The 15,219-nt window shown below is 39.2% G+C and overlaps 1 non-coding gene across 1 annotated transcript; it reads right to left on the reverse strand.

Moving 5' to 3' along the window:
• Positions 1-600: 600 nt before the first annotated feature.
• Positions 601-680, reverse strand: LOC118015476. The gene has a single exon (XR_004680644.1). It is a non-coding gene; the product is annotated as a small nucleolar RNA SNORD115 (small nucleolar RNA).
• Between the last annotated feature and the right edge of the window lie 14,539 nt (positions 681-15,219).

Genomic DNA, 15,219 nt, shown 5'->3' on the forward strand with positions numbered 1-15,219 from the left:
CATGGCTCATGCTATTGTTGTTGTTCTTGCAACTGGTCTCAACTTGTATAGAGACTGAGGTGAATATTTTCCACAGTGCCACTTAAAGAAAAATTTCCTCAGTTTATGGTCTGATCAGTTTCAGGTATAAAGAAAAGATTTCTATTTCCAAGGGATCCTTTAGGAGTGACAATCTCAGAGAAATAAATTATATACATATATTTGTATTTAGATTCTCTAAATGAGTAAAAGCTGTTGCCTTTGGGCAGGATTCATCACTAATCTAATGTTCTTACTTGGCATATATCTATGATCAAAGAAATCTATTCACCTGAGATCATTAACGCAATGGTATGTATAAACCTTGGTAGAATATCTCACTGAAAATCACGAGAGAGAAGGGAATGACCCCCAAGTGTGCCTTACTACTAGGAAATATGGATCATTAAGCAAAACATAAAGTATGGGCAAGAGTATGTGTTGTTCATTTAGAACTTCATAGACAGGTCAGGGGCATGTGGAATTCCTGCAAGGGATTGATTCTCTGAAGCCACAAATACCATTGCTCTAGGAGGGAAATAAGGAACCTCAACATCCTGTCCCAGGATTGTCACTGAGATTGGTCCCCAGTGTAATCCTACTGAGCATGATTTTTAGGTCATTAGCTCTCTTCAAGACATATATGTTTTCATCATTTACTCAACCAAACTACTACCCACACATCCACACATTTGGACCTGCATATGATTTTACCTGGGAAGGATTAGGAAAAATCTGATGCAAGGATAGACATGATTTTCCAAGTATTCCATGCTGGACACCTCAACAATTACCTTGAGACAGTGAGTAAACTTGTCCCAAATCCTCATCTTATTTACTATATTTTTGACAACTCCTAGTACATCTTCTGTTAATCTGTGTCTGCCAGAAAGCATGCACAAAACTAGGATTATCTGCAAGAAATTTATTGAGAGAAGGAGCAGGAAAAAATTGGATTGCTTTCAGCCCACACTTCAGGCATGACCCATCTGGAAGGAGAGTGAGAAAGTAGGGGATTGGCTAGGAAGCATCTCGACTATAGTGTAGTTCCCAGAAATTTTTGGCCAGGCTGATAGAGAGCTCATGAGCCCTCAAACTGTGCCTTGGAGGAGACAGATTTCAGTTGGGCAGCAGCAGCAAGGCCATCAGGCAAATTTACAGCTTTCTACAGAATATGTGAGCATATTTTCATGGCTGCCACATCAACTATTGAAATAAGAATTGATGAGAACCATTATTCTGTAGTGGAACAAAACTGGATTTGAATCCTTGCTCTTTAACCTTGGACTAGTTCTTGAACTTCTCTAAGTCTCAATATTTTTCATTTGTAAGTATGGAGATCATAATAACTATTTCACAGTGTTGGGGGTGAGTATAAAATGCGATGGTTCTGTAAAGCCCTTAGCATGGCACCTGGTTTGTAAAGGTAAGTTCCTCTGAGTGTAAGGATATGAGAGACTTCTGCATTGCCTGACCAGATGGAGATTTTCTACTTCTGCTATAGACTGCAAAATTCAGTCATTAAAAAAAAAAAGAATTTTTTTTTCTTATAGTATGTATGAAGGATATATATATATATAAAATAGCATGTAAAATGTTACTGATGCCATAGGAATGAAGATAACATTGGCTGGTTAAACATCAGTTTAGTATCTGTAACTTAATAGTAAAAATAAATTTAACTAAAATAACTTTTATGACAAATAAGAGATGGGGTATATTATATTTTCTGGAGTTTCTTACTATTTCTTTCAAAAATTACAACCCACCTCTCTTAACTCTCAAAATAATGTTCAGTTGAAACAATGACTTTTGTCATGGATGAATCTGACTTAATGGTTAATTTCAGATATTACAGTTTCATACTTCTTACTGTGAATTTAATATGAGATTACTTGTTTTTATCTTTGGCTAATTTTTTGGATTATACTGAATAGGAGTTCTAATATTTACTTGAAAACATTTCACTTAGGTTAACCATTTAAAGACTATTCAGATTTGAAAATTTTATATTATCAGCAATCACACTATGGAAATTAATCCCTGCATACTGAGAAAAATGAAAAAGCTAAGAAGGTAAGCATGGTGTATAAAATATTACTTTAATAATAATTGTATAATGGAAAATATTATGAGAACTCACTCAAAGCAATGACTGATTGTGTCCACTGATATCTAGTGATTAGGAATTATTAGATTAAATCTGAGATTTATAATAGGCTTCTTTTGAATTATGTTGTATGGAAAAAAGGTGAATAGAATTCACACAGGTTAGATTTTTTATAAGTGAAGGGTCATCCAGACTGATAAAAAGCAATTAATTGTTTTTTATTGGTTTAAAAAAAGAGAAGACTAACTCTGGTGTAAAAAGTAAAGTTATTGGGCGCCTGGGTGGCTCAGTTGGTTAAGCGACTGCCTTCAGCTCAGGTCATGATCCTGGAGTCCCGGGATCGAGTCCTGCATCGGGCTCCCTGCTTGGCAGGGAGTCTGCTTCTCCCTCTGACCCTCCTCCCTCTCATGCTCTCTCTATCTCATTCTCTCTGTCTCAAATAAATAAATAAAATCTTAAAAAAAAAAAAAGTAAAGTTATTTATACTATACTATTCTATTTATTATCTCTCTCTTTGAAGCTCACTTGGAGAAGCTGAAGTCCTGCAGAGAGGAATCAGACCATCACTAAAAATTTTCCTCTCCCCATTCCAGATTTCCTTTCTAGGCGCTCTGTGACCAGCAAAATTTACACTGGATTCATGCAGCAGATTGGGTGGGTGAAGAGAAGTTGGATTAAAGGCCAAATCTGTCATTGTCCCTCTGGTCTTTGGCACTCCCCCAGTGGTATAGTGGTTGGCAATAAAGTGTTGAACTTCCTGCTTCTCCCTTCCATTTGGTCTCTTCCATGTCACCAACACATTCACCCATGTGTCTGTGGCAGAATCAACCCAGGATAAAGAGATTGATTCTCCACTTCATTTTACAGTTACTGCATAGGTATTATGATCAGGTATTTCAGAATATTTGTGGAGCTTTTGAATCAAATTTAATGAATCCTATAATTATTATTAAACATCTCACATCTCCTCTCCATCTTAAGGTCCATCTATTTTATTACTTTTGTTATTCTACTTATGTCCCAAATAAGGGGATCCTGTATCACATTTCTCACCAAATCTAAACTTCTGCTTCTTCAGGGCCTCCTCACTGAAGCAAATTGTAGTACTGAAGATAGCCACATGGTGATGAGAGACTGATCTCTTTGGTTTCAAGGAAGCATGGGAATCCGGTATCACATTTCTCACCAAATCTAATCTTCTGCTCCTTCAGTGCCTCCTCACTGGAGCAAATCATAGTACTGAAGATAGCCACAGTGTGCTGAGAGACTGATCTCTTTGGTTTCAAGGCAGCATGGGGCAGTCTTTAAGCTGGTGCTATCTAGGTATGAGCAGTGTTGTGCATTTGTTCCAATATGCTGCAGAAATTCTGACGTGCTCTATGTGGAAAAGGTGTGGAACAGCATGGCCCTAGACTTGTCTGGACACTTCTTCCCTGCCTCCCCCAGAACTTGGCCCCATCACTTTCTTACTCTCCCTGTCTATGATTTTCAGTGTCTGCACCATGCCCTCTGCCTCCAGGCACAGCACAATAAGGATGAAAATGGACACATAAAGATGCTGCTACCTCTTTTTAATGGCATAAATTACCAGTAACAACAAAGAAAAAGAAAACCTCCATATTTAATTAAAACGCAAACCACAATAATTAAGGAAGGATGACCATAAGCAGAAAGGGAGGCCAGCAAAAATTGAGAGGGAAGATGCCTGAGACTAGAAGATTCAGATAACATTCCTTGACCATAATTCTCCACTCAGTTTTCCAAAGAGAATGTCATATTTTATGAGTTATTTGTTGTTCAAAGCAATGGGAACTTGGTGCACAAACTGGCTGTGGAGTCTTCCTGAGACTCATTTTGACAGGGAGGATTGAAGAAGAAATGAGGCAGATGCCATATTTGTAGGAAGCAGTATGTTGTTGAGGTGGAGGAGGAGAGTCTCTGTATAGGGAGCAGCTGTGGCATTACTGGTCACTGGAGCCAGACACCTCAACCACTCACACAAGTCTGTGTTGTAAGGAACTTTGACGGGCACCAGGGAGATTTCCTAAGAGCCTTCAACTTGAAGACTTGAAAGCTCTGGTCCTTCCTCATTGGAACTGCCCAGTAAAAACTTTCTTCTTCAAAACTGTACTTTGAATAGAAAGCACCAACAGATTTTTTTAAAGGAAAAGAGAAAAAGAATAGAAAAAAACAAACCAAAGATAAAGAATACTTAGAAAAATGTTGGAAGAGAACAGTGAAAATTTTGCCCAAATGGATTTTTATGAATTCAAAAACTTGATGAAGCAAATCGGTGATAAAATGGAATCCAAAGCAAAGATGTATTACAGTTATATGGCTTGGAGAAGAGATCAGGAACCTTGACCCCAAGCCACATTGCCACCCATGATTAAGAAACCACCTTGGGAAAAAAGCCACCCTGAACAGAGCTACTGTTCCTGGGTCCAGACCCAGGCCTATGCCTATTCCCCACCAGCAGAATAAATACCCCATGTCCTTCATCATGACACCCATGGTGCTGGTCACCAGACACTGGGCTGCTGCAGAAATCCATTCAATAGGGGAGGAGCAAGATGGCGGAGGAGTAGGAGACCTAAATTTCATCTGGTCCCAAGAAATCAGCTAAATAGGGATCACAGCAGTCTGAACACCTACAAACTCAACAGGAGATTGAAGAAAAGAATAGCAGCAACTCTGAACAGAAAAGCGACCACCTTCTGGAAGGTAGGACGTGCAGAGAAGTGAATCCGAGGTGATATTCAGGAAGATAGACTGCAGGGGGAGGGAGCCTCCAGGGCTGGCTACCGACAAGTGATAGAGCAAAGGAACACAAAATCGGAACTTTTAGAAGTCTGCTTTGCTGAGGGTCATCGCTCCAGTGGCTAACCAAGGGATGGAACCCTCGCTGGGACAGTGTGGTCTCAGGACCTTTGGGGTCACAGAAAGACCAGGGGTGCCTGAGTGCAGCAGAGCTCCCAGGTATTGGAACAGGGAAGCTGGCTGCAGGGACAGAGCTGAGGAGTGGGCTCTCAGCTTGGAGTTGCCATAAACTGTGATCTGTGGCACAGTTGGGCCATTGCTCTTCCAGCAGGGACCCAACAAGCGGCAGATCCAGGAAGACTCCCCTTCCTTCCCCAGGAGGAGTGGCGCAGAAGTGCACCACAGGGATCTGCTGGGTTTGGAGACTCCACACAGGGTCATGTGCCAGAGATAGAAATGCTGGGTCACAGGCCTGGTGAGCATGGAGTGCGGTCAGAGACCGGTGAGACAGGAGTGATTGACTGCTTTTCTCTGGGGGCTCACTGAGGAGTGGGGCCCCGAGTTCTCAGCTCCTCTGGGGTGGAGATTGGGAGGCCACCCTTTTCACTCCGGTCCTCCAAAGCTATATGGAAATCTTGCAGGGAACAAAAACTCCTGAGAGCAAACCCGAGCAGATGCCTTAGCCCGGCCCTGACAAGGGCGGCCAATTCCGACTCTGGCAAAGACATTTGAGAACCACTGAGACAGGCCCCTCCCTCAGAAGATCAGCAAGAACAGTCCGCTAAGATGAAGTTTACCAGTCAATGAGAACAGCGGAACCCCAGCACTAGGGGAGAAAGCACATAGAATTCATGTTTTTTTTCCCCCTGATACTTTAGTCTTTCAAAGCTAATTTTTTAAATTTTCTTTTTTATCTTTTTGGAATTTTTCTTTTTCCCCTTTTCAACCAATATCTTAACAATCACTTTTTAAAAAATTTTTCTTATTCCTTTTTAGAGTCATATTCTATCCCTTCATTGTAGTTAACCCTATTTTTGGTATATATATAAGTTGTTCTCTCTTTAAAATTTTGGAATACAGTTTCTTCTAACAGACCAAAATACACCCTAAATCTCTACTGTATGGCTTTGTTCTGTCTCCTGCCTGATCACATTCTCTCCCCCCTTTCTTTTTTAATTTCTCTTCTTTCTTTTTTCAAACAACTCCTTATCTTATCAATTCCTTTTATAAAATCTTTTATAATTTTCATCTTTACAGTCATATTCTATCCCTTCATCGTATTTACCCTTATTTTTGTACATATATAAGTTTCTCGTTCTTTAAAATTTTGTGAGGCAGTTTCATCTAACAGACCAAATACACCCAAAATCTAGTGTGTGGCACTGATCTATTCACCAGCCTGATCATATTTGATCATATTCTTTTTTTTTTCATTTTCTTTTTCTTTTTTTCCTTTTTTCTTTCTTTCCCTTTCTTTTCACCCAGTTTCAGGTCTCTTCTGATTTGTTTAGTGTATATTTTTCTGGGGACATTGTTACCCTGTTAGCATTTTGTTCTCTCATTCATCTGTTCTTCTCTGGACAAAATGACAAGACAGAAAAAATCACCTCAGGAAAAAAAACAAGAGGCAGTATCAACTGCCAGGGACCTAATCAATATGGACATTAGTAAGATGTTGGAACTAGAGTTCAGAATGACGATTATAAAGATATTAGCTGGGCTTGAAAGAAGCATGGAAGATACTAGAGAAACCCTTTCTGGAGAAATAAAAGAACTAAAATCTAACCAAGTTGAAATAAAAAGGCTATTAATGAGGTGCAATCAAAAATGGATGCTCTAACTGCTAGCATAAATGAGTCAGAAGAGAGAATTCATGATATAGAAGACCAAATGATGGAGAATAAAGAAGTTGAGAAAAAGAGAGATAAACAACTACTGGATTACTACCGCAGAATTGGAGAGATAAGTGATACCATAAGATGAAACAATATTAGAATAATTGGGATCCCAGAAGAAGAAGAAAGAGAGAGAGGGGCAGAAGGTATCTTGGAGCAAATTATAGTGAGAACTTCCCTAATTTGGGGAAGGAAACAGGCATCAAAATCCAGGAGGCACAGAGAATCCCCCTCAAAATCAATAAAAATAGGTCAACACCCCGACATCTAATAGTAAGACTTACAAGTATCAGAGACAAAGAGAAAATCCTGAAAGCAGCTTGGGACAAGAGGTCTGTAACCGACAATGATAGAAACATTAGATTGGCAACAGACCCATCCACAGAGACCTGGCAAGCCAGAAAGGACTGGCATAATACATTCAGAGCACTAAACGAGAAAAATATGCAGCCAAAAATACTATATCCAGCTAGGCTGCCACTGAAAATAGAAGGAGAGATAAAAAGTTCCAGGAGAAACAAAAACTAAAAGAATTTGCAAACATGAAACCAGCCCTACAAGAGATATTGAAGGGGTCCTCTAAGCAAAGAGAGAGCTCAGAAGTAACATAGACCAGAAAGGAATAGAGACAATATACAGTAACAGTCAATACAATGGCACTAAATTCCTATCTTTCAATAGTTACCCTGAATGTAAATGGGCATAATGCCCCAATCAAAAAACACAGGCTATCAGATTGGATAAAAAAAAAGACCCATTGATATGCTGTCAGCAAGAGACTCATTTTAGACCCAAAGACACCCCCAGATTGAAAGTTAGGGGGTGGAAACCCATTTACCAAGCTAATGGGTTCCAAAAGAAAGCTGGGGTGGCAATCCTTGTATCAGACAAATTAGATTTTAAACCAAAGACTATAATAAGAGATGAGACAGGACACTATATCATACTTAAAGGGTCTATCCAACAAGAAGATCTAAGAATTATAAATCTCTATGCCCCTAACATGGGAGCAGCCAATTATATAAGCCAGTTAATAAGAAAATCAAAGAAACACATCGACAACAATACAATAATAGTGGGGGACTTTAACACTCCCCTCACTGAAATGGACAGATCATCTAAGCAAAAGATCAACAAGGAAATAAAGACTTTAAATGACACACTGGACCAAATGGACTTCACAGATCTATTTAGAACATGCCACCCAAAGCAACAGATTGAACATTCTTCTCTAGTGCCCATGGAACATTCTCCAGAATAGATCACATTGTCAGTCCACAAATCAGGTCTCAACTGCTACCAAAATATTAGGATCATTCCCTTATATTTTTGGACCACAATGCTTTGAAATTAGAACTCAATCACAAGAGGAAAGTTGGAAAGAAATACATGGAGGCTAAAGAGCATCCTACTAAGGAATGAATGGGTCAACCAGGAAATTAAAGAAGAATTAAAAAATACATGGAATCTAATGAAAATGAAAACACAACTGTTCAAAATCTTTGGGATGCAGCAAAGACAGTCCTAAGAGGACAATACAATACAATACAATACAAGCCTTTCTCAAGAAACAAGAAAGGTCTCAAATACACAACCTAACCCTACACCTAAAGAGGCTAGAGAAAGAACAGCAAATAAAGCCTACAACCAGCAGGAGAAGAGAAATAATAAAGATCAGAGCAGAAATCAATGAAATAGAAACCAAAAGAACAGTAGAACAGATCAACGAAACTAGGAGCTGGTTCTTTGAAAGAATTAACAAGATTGATAACCCCCTGGCCAGACTTATCAAAAAGAAAAGAGAAATGACCCAAATAAATAAAATCATGAGTGAAAGAGGAGAGATCACAACCAACACCAAAGAAATACAAACAATTATAAGGACATATTATGAACAACTATATGCCAGCAAATTAGATAATCTGGAAGAAATGGATACATTTCTAGAGATGTATCAACTACCAAAACTGAACCAGGAAGAAATAGAAAACCTGAACAGACCTATAATCACTAAGGAAATTGAAGCAGTAATCAACAATCTCCCCACAAAGAAGAGCCCAGGGCCAGATGGCTTCCCAGGGGAATTCTATGAAACATTTAAAGAAGAATTAATACCTATTCTTCTGAAACTGTTCCAAAAAAATAGAAATGGAAGGAAAACTTCCAAACTCATTTTATGAGTCCAACATTACCTTGATCCCAAAATCAGACAAAGACCCCATCAAAAAGGAGAATTACAGACCAATATCCCTGATGAACATGGATGCAAAAATTCTCACCAAAATACTAGCCAATAGGATCCAACAGTACATTAAAAGGATTATTCACCACGACCAAATGGGATTCATCCCTGGGCTGCAAGGTTGTTCAACATTCGCAAATCAATCAATGTGATACAATACATTAATGAAAGAACAAAAACCACATGATCCTCTCAATATTTGCAGAAAAAGCATTTGACAAAGTACAGCATCGTTTCTTGATCAAAACTCTTCAGAGTGTAGGGATAGATGGTACATACCTCAATATCATAAAAGCCATCTATGAAAAACCCACAGCAAATGTCAGTCTCAATGGGGAAAAACTGAGAGCTTTCCCCCTAAGGTCAGGAACATGGTACAGATGTCCACTATCACCACTGCTATTCAACATAGTACTAGAAGTCCTAGCCACAGCAATCAGACAACAAAAAGAAATAAAATGCATCCAAATCGGCAAAGAAGAAGTCAAACTCTCACTCTTTGCAGATGATATGATACTTTATGTGGAAAACCCAAAAGACTCCACCCCAAAACTGCTAGAACTCATACAGGAATTCAGTAAAGTGGCAGGATATAAAATCAATGCACAGAAATCAGTGGCATTTCTCTACACCGACAACAAGACAGAAGAAAGAGAAATTAAGGAGTCGATCTCATTTACAATTGCACCCAAAACCATAAGATACCTAGGAATAAATCTAACCAAAGAGGCAAAGAATCTGTACTCAGAAAACTATAAAATACTCATGAAAGAAATTGAGGAAGATACAAAGAAATGGAAAAACGTTCCATGCTCATGGATTGGAAGAACAAATATTGTGAAGATGTCCATGCTACCTAGAGCAATCTACACATTTAATGCAATCCCTATCAAACGACCATCCACTTTTTTCAAAGAAATGGAACAAATATACCTAAAATTTGAATGGAACCAGAAAAGACCCCAAATAGCCAGGGGAATGTTGAAAAAGAAAAGCAAAGCTGGTGGCATCCCAATTCCAGACTTCCAGCTCTATTACAAAGCTGTCCTCATCAAGACAGTATGGTACTGGCACAAAAACAGACACATAGATCAATGGAACAGAATAGAGTGCTCAGAAATGGACCCTCAACTCTATGGTCAACTAATCTTCAACAAAGCAGAAAAGAATGTCCAATGGAACAAAAACAGTCTCTTCAACATATTGTGTTGGGAAAATTGGATAGCCACATGCAGAAGAATGAAACTGGACCATTTCCTTACACCACACACAAAAATAGACTCAAATTGTTGAAAGACCTAAATGTGAAACAGGAGTCCATCAACATTCTAAAGGAGAACACAGGCAGCAACCTCTTCGACCTCAGCCACAGCAACTTCTTCCTAGAAATATCAGCAAAGGCAAGGAAGCAAGGGCAAAAATGAACTATTGGGACTTCATCAAGATAAAAAGCTTTTGCACAGCAAAGGAAACAGTCAACAAAACCAAAAGACAGCTGACAGAATGGGAGAAGATATTTGCAAATGACATATCAGATAAAGGGCTAGCAACCAAAATCTATAAAGAACTTATCAAACTCAACACCCAAAGAACAAATGATCCAATCAAGAAATGGGCAGAAGACACGAACAGACATTTTTCCAAAGAAGATATCCAAATGGCCAACAGACACATGAAAAAGTGCTCAACATCACTCGGCATCAGGAAAATCCAAATCAAAACCTCAATGAGATGCCACCTCACACCAGTCAGAATGGCGAAAATTATCAAGTCAGGAAATGACAGATGTTGCCAAGGATGCAGAGAAAGGGGAACCCTCCTATACTGTTAGTGGGATTGCAAGCTGGTGCAGCCACTCTGGAAAACAGTATGGAGGTTCCTCAAAAAGTTGAAAATAGAGCTACCGTATGACCTAGGAATTGCATTAATGGGTATTTACCCCAAAGATACAAATGTAGGGATCCAAAGGGGTATGTATACCCCGATGTTTATAGCAGCAATGTCCACAATAGCCAAACTGTGGAAAGAGCCAAGATGTCCATCGACAGATGAATGGATAAAGAAGAAGTGGTATATATATACAAAGGAATATTATTCAGCCATTAATAAAACCCAGAAACTTGCCATTTGCAATGACATGAATGGAACTAGAGGGTATTATGCCAAATGAAATAAGTCAATCAGAGAAAGACATGTATCATATGACCTCACTGATATGAGGAATTCTTAATCTCAGGAAACAAACTGAGGGTTGCTGGAGTGGTGCAGGGTGGGAGGGATGGGGTGGCTGGGTGATAGACATTGGGGAGGGTATGTGCCATGGTGAGAGCTGTGAATTGTGTAAGACTGTTGAATCTCAGATCTGTACCTCTGAAACAAATAATACATTATATGTTTAAAAAAAAAAAGATAGTAGGAAGGGAAAACTGAAGAGGGGGAAGTCAGAGGGGAAACAAACTGAGGGTTCTAGAGGGGAGGGAGGTGAGGGGATGTGTGAGCCTGGTAATGGGTATTAAAGAGGGTACATATGGAATGCAGCACTGGGTGTTATACGCAAACAATGAATCATGGAACACTTCAGCAAAAACTAATGATGTAATGTATGATTAACATAACATAATAAAATTTTAAAAAATAAATAAAAAGTAAAAAATAAAGTGAGGAGGAGGTGCTAAATTACAAAAAAAGAAAAGAAAGTAAGAAATCCATAGCACATTACCACACTTGCCAATAGAAACAGCAGAAGTGACATTTTCATGTCACCTCTGCCTCCCAGTGCTCATGAGAGTGCATCTGCTTTATCAAATCTAAATCATGTCTGGAACTGTAGGTACAAAAATGTCTGAAAAATGGAGACTTCAGATTTTCAGTCACTGCAACACCGGGAAACAGCTAGAAGGAGAGCGGGTAGGACCAACCTGTCACACCCATCAGAAAATACTTAAAGGGAATGTAAATGCAAATCATGTAATCAATGACATTTGGGTGGTGTAAGAGAGAAAAGGGAGCTGATAATCAAGTAAATGAAATGATTTCACCTCTGGTCATATTAGGTAATAGATATTTAACATACAGTTTTTTTTCAAATCACGAGCCACATTGAAAATACTATTTATAAAAAAAGAAAATATTTCTATACTAAATGCAGCATATAGGTGAGCCCCCACTTCCATGCTATTACTAATGGCACACCTATAAGCCTGCATACAGCATGCTGTGCAATATACCCATTGAGAAGCTCTGTTCTAAAGAACAAGAGAATTAAGGGTGAAATGTACTTTGTGAATTTTTATCACAATTATAAATTAAAATACCCTAGGTATTTTACACATATACCTTCACATGTGTAAAATGACATATTTAATCAGATACTCATTGAAGCATTATTTGCAATGGAAAGCTTGGAACCAATATTTATCTATACAGGGGACAGTAAAATAAATTATGATGTATCCATAATATAGATAAAAATATGCAGTAGTTGAAAGTATGAAACTTTTCTGTGTATCAATACAGAATGGTCTCTGAGATGCACAAGGAGTAAAAGCAGTAATATGAATTTAATCTGTATTTAAAAAAAAGATACATCAGGGTGCCTGGGTGGCTCAGTTGATTAAGCGACTGCCTTCGGCTCAGGTCATGATCCTGGAGTCCTGGGATCGAGTCCCACATCAGGCTCCCTGTTCAGCGGGGAGTCTGCTTCTCCCTCTGACCCTCTTCCCTCTCATGCTCTCTCTCATTCTCTCTCTCTCAAATAAATAAATAAAATCTTTTAAAAAAAAAGAAAAAAGTTCTAAATTAAAAAAAAAGATACATCAGAGTACGTGTGTGTGCGTGTGTGTGTATGTGTGTGTGTGTTTAGAGTCTGTTCTAGCAATCCTCCGTCTGCCTCTGCAGGTGTGCTCTCCACCCTTCTCTGCCCTGCTGTCTGTTCTGGAAGATTGACCTGTACAGGGTACATCAGTCTGCTCACCTGCACTCTGGGTTCCTATTGGCCTCTACAGATAGGAAACACTGAGAAGAGATTGGAGGGAGGAAGGACAGGGAACCCAAGGGCTGTATCACCCCCTCCAATCTCCCTCCCTGTGGATGCCAATAGATTAGTTGTGGGGATTCATGACTATTTATTTAGTTCTCAGACCTAAGTCAGTTTTTAGATCAAAGGCCCAACTGAGATAAGACTCTCTACATGGTGATTCTTCTCCCAAACCTTCTCTAGAGGGGCTTTGGCCATTTATCAGTGTGATTGCCCTAGGAAAATGGAGATACATAGATTTTCTAAGGATTATTATTACTGGGTTTAAATTGTTGCTAATACACAGAGACTGGAAATACCCCTGCAGTACACTGGTCAAAGTGGAAGCTTCTGGAAGTCATATGATGGATGGAGTGCTGGCTTGAGTTCGTCCTAGAGAGAGTCCAGTAGGAGTGCAGACCTATCCTGTGGTTACTTTCTCAATCCCCAAATGTATAATGGGAATATATATGCTTAGTAACAGGATAGTAAACCAAAGGCAATACCACACTCCTAAGGAAATGACAAGAGTTTTTGCTACATCAACAAATTGAGAGGTGCAGGAGTAGTTATTCCTACCATATCTCCATTTAATTAGCCTTTTCAGACAATACAAAACCAGATGGATCATGGGGAAAGATACTATATTGCTGCAAACCTGATCAGGTGATGATACAATCACATCTGTGATTCCAGATGTTATTTCTTTATTGTAGAAATAAACCTAGCCCCTGATACCTATTTACTATCACTGTATTTTCCTCACTAATATCAGCATAGATAATCAGAAACAGTTTGTCTTCATATGGCAAAGATAAAAGGAAGACCTTCATCAACAACTCTGCTCTTTGTCAACATATTGCATAAGGCTGTGCTGACCAATTTAGTAGCTACTAGCCACATGTGGCTATTGACCACTAGTAATGCAGCTGGTACAATTATAGATGTGCTGTGAGAATAAAATATATAACAGATTTTCAAGACTGACTATGAAAAAAATTTTAAATGTTATTAATATTTGTATATTGGTCACATATTGAAATACTATTTTGTGTATTGGGCTAAATAAGACATACTATTAAATTATTTTTATTTTACTCTTTAACTGGGGTACCAGAAAATATTAAGGGGTAAATGTGGCTTGCATTTCCTGTTCATATTATATTTCTTTTTTTTTTTTTCAGAGAGAGAGTGAGCATGAGTGGGGGTGGGGAGGGGCAGAGGGAGAGGGAGAGAAAGAATCTTTTATTTATTTATTTATTAAAAGATTTTATTTATTTATTTGAGAGAGAATGAGATAGAGAGCATGAGAGGGGGGAGGGTCAGAGAGAGAGGCAGACTCCCTGCTGAGCAGGGAGCCCAACGTGGGACTCGATTCCGGGACTCCAGGATCATGACCTGAGCCGAAGGCAGTCGCTTAACCAACTGAGCCACCCAGGCGCCCGGGAGAGAAAGAATCTTAAGCAGGCTCTACCCCTAGCACAGAGCCTGATGATGGGCTCAATCTCACAACCCTGAGATCATGACCTGAGCCAAAATCAAGAGTCAGACACTTAACTGAGACACCTGGGGGCCTCTGTTCATATCATATTTCTATTGGACAACGTTGGTCTAGAGGAAACTAGATTGTATTGGTAACCAACAGAACATCATTAATGTCCATTAAATTGATGAAATTAAAATAACGGGCCAGTAAGAAGGAATTAGGGCATCTCTGATGCCTTTGTAAGTTTTACATATGTTGAGGAGTAAATGGTTCAGGGACCTGCCACACCTGTGAAGATTCTGAGGTTTAAGAATCTTTGTGATATCTCTCCTAAAGTGAGAAATACATTGGTGCATCTTGCATTACACACCATATATAAAGAAATACAATGTTTGGAGGCCCCTTTTGGATTTTAGAGGCAACATGTTCCATATTTGGGCATGCTGCTTTGACCTACTTATCTGGTAACTGATAAAACTGATAATCTCAAGTAAGACCCAGGGTAAAACCAACCAAGCAAGCAACAAAGAAATTTTTAAAGGCTCAGCAGTAGGTCCCGCTGCCCTGCCTCATGGGCCTTATGTCGCAAAAGACCCCATGATCTTAGAGGGCCTGTTGCAAGCCCCAGAAGGGGATTCAGTGTGAGTCTCCTGGGCTCTGGAGAGAGTAGTAGAAAGTGTTTCTACTACTGAG

This window comes from Mirounga leonina, unplaced genomic scaffold (assembly GCF_011800145.1).
Source record: "Mirounga leonina isolate KUSES-001 unplaced genomic scaffold, KU_Mleo_1.0 Mir_165, whole genome shotgun sequence".
NCBI classification, from domain to species: domain Eukaryota; kingdom Metazoa; phylum Chordata; class Mammalia; order Carnivora; family Phocidae; genus Mirounga; species Mirounga leonina.